The following is a 2,819-nucleotide window of genomic DNA, read 5'->3' on the forward strand; positions in this document are numbered from 1 at the left end:
ACTTTCAGCATATTATGCTTTATTATTTCAAGAAAGGTAAGAATGCAACTGAAATGCAAAAAAAGGATTTATGCAGTGTATGGTGAAGGTGCTGCGACTGATTGAACATGTCAAAAGTGGTTTGTGAAGTTTTGTACTGGAGATATCTCACTGGACAATGCTCCACAGTCAGGTAGACCAGTTGAAGTTTGATAGTGATCAAATCGAGACAATAACTGAGAGCAATCAACCTTATACATGTGGGAGATAGCCGACATACTCAAAATATCCAAATCAAGAGCTGAAAATCATTTGCACCAGCTTCATTATGTTAATCACTTTGATGTTTGGGTTCCACATAAGTTAAGCAAAATAACTCTTGACTATATTTCCGCATACGATTCTCTACTTACATGTAAGGAAAACATTCTGTTTTTAAAACAAATTGTGACAGGTGATGAGAAGTGGATAGTGCACAATAATGCGGAATGGAAGAAATTGTAGGGCCATGAAGTGAACCACCACCAACCACACCAAAGGCCGTCTTCATCCAAGGAAAGTGATGTTGTGTATATGGTGGGGTTGGAAGGGAGTCCTCTATTATGAGCTCCTTCTGGAAAGCCAAACGATTAATTCCAGCAAGTACTGCTCCCAGTTAGACTGACTGAAAGCAGCACTCGACAAAACACCTCCGGAAGTAGTCAAAAGAAAATGCATAATCTTCCATCAGGATAGCACAGGACTACATGTTTCTTTGAAGACCAGGCAAAAACTGTTACAGTTTGGCTGGGAAGTTCTGATTCATCTGCTGTATTCACCAGATATTGCATTTTCAGATTTCCATTGATTTCGGTCTTTACAAAATTCTCTTAATGGAAAAATTCAATTCCCTGGATGTCTATAAAAGGCACCTGGAACAGTTCTTTACTCAAAAAAATAAAAAGTTTTCAGGAGATGGAATTATGAAGTTGCCTGGAAAATAGCAGAAAGTAGTGGAACAAAAGGGTGAATAAGTTGTTCAATAAAGTTCTTGGTTAAAATGAAAAATGTGTCTTATTTTTAACTTAAAATCTGAAGGAACTTTTTGGCCAACCCAATACTATAGCACCAGCATTAATTGTGGTTGCTTTTTTTCCATATTTCAGGAACTAACAAATTGTCCTAAATTCCTTGGCGTACTGGGTTTAAATTTAAAAAATAGACTCCTACACTTTACTTTTCCTTGGCAAGAAGGTGGAGTAGGACTTGACTACTCACATTGCACACTTTTTGGATCGGCATCTAGTCTTTTCATTGCTTGAGTTTCTCTCTGTAAAGGAGATATATAATGAAAAACAATTATTACAAGGGAAATTGGATCTTCTTAGTGATAACAACACGGTAGTCTTTGCTATGTATGTATACCAAAACCTTTGTTCTGATGATATTCCTCATGCTTTGAGAGAAAAAAGAACCACTGTTGCTGCACAACTGAAATAGTTTCAGGCAGAAACAGAACCAATTGTGAAGACGTTTGAAGATCCAGAAACTACAAAGCAAATGCAGTCAAACAGGGATGGTCAGATGCGATTTGACTACCTGGCAGACAAGCATGGTTTTAGGCAGGAATATTTAGAGACACTCTTGGTATGCAAAATTCCTATATAAATGTGGAAATTACTCTTGAGCTGCAGAATATCTTTACTTCTTTAGAGTGTTGGTTCCAGCAATGGATAGAAATGCTTTGAGTTCACTCTGGGGAAAACTGGCTTCTGAAATCTTAATGCAGAATTGGGATGCAGCCATGGAAGACCTTACATGGCTAAAAGAGACCATAGATAAAATTTTGTGAGTTCTCCACTTCAGTCTCTTCAGCAGCGAACATGGATCATTCATTAGTCTCTGTTTTCTTCAATAACCCCGAGGGCGTGATAACATTATCGATCTCTTCCTTTACCATCCACAGTATCTTAATGCAATTCAGACGATGTGTCCACATATTCTCCACTGTTTGACCACAGCAGTCATAACAAAGAAAGATGTTTGAAACTACCACAGGTGCTAAAATATCTGGTCCAAGTTATTCAACAGAAGTCTTACACATGTAAAGATCCAATTACAGAGTTTGTTGAATGCTTATATGTTAACTTTCACTTTGATGGGTCTCAGAAAAAGCTGAGGGAATGTGAATCAGTGCTAGTGAATGATTTTTTCTTGGTGGCTTGTCTTGAGGACTTCATTAAAAATGTCTGTCTCTTCATATTTAAGACTTTTTGTCCATCCATCAGTGTATCAGCATTAGCATGTTGGCAGATAAACTGAACATGTCTCCAGAAGAAGCTGAAAGGTGGGTTGTAAATTTGATTAGAAATACAAGACTGGATGCCAAGATTGATTCTAAATTATGTCATGTGTTTATGGGTAACAATGCAGTTTCACCCTATCAGTAAGTGATTGAAAATACCAAAATCTTTTCATTTAAAAGCCAGGTGTTGGCCATGAATATTGAGAAGAAAATCAGAATAGTAGGTCAGAGGTTCCTAACTGTGTAACTCAGGACTCTGGCTTCTACTGAAGAACTGTACAGAGAAAATGAAAAATCTATAAAAGAAAGGTGAAATAAAACCATTTTACAAAGATGAAACATTATAGAAACAATTAACATGTTAAATATAAATTTTGGAGACTTTGAATAAAATTGGCTGTGCTTCATTAAAAAATAAAATAAAAAATAATAAAATAATAAAATAAAACATAGACTCCTGAAGTAGGGAGATGAATCAGAAAAAGATGTACCATTTGGACAAATGATGATTTTGTGTAATTAAAACTGCACCCCTGCCTCAATGTCAGGTATCTGG

General features: G+C 36.4%; 1 pseudogene; it reads left to right on the forward strand.

Moving 5' to 3' along the window:
• The first annotated feature begins 467 nt into the window (after positions 1–467).
• On the forward strand, positions 468–2,533 carry LOC136122070 (eukaryotic translation initiation factor 3 subunit E pseudogene; annotated as a pseudogene).
• Positions 2,534–2,819: the final 286 nt, after the last annotated feature.

This window comes from Phocoena phocoena, chromosome 4 (assembly GCF_963924675.1).
Source record: "Phocoena phocoena chromosome 4, mPhoPho1.1, whole genome shotgun sequence".
NCBI lineage: Eukaryota > Metazoa > Chordata > Mammalia > Artiodactyla > Phocoenidae > Phocoena > Phocoena phocoena.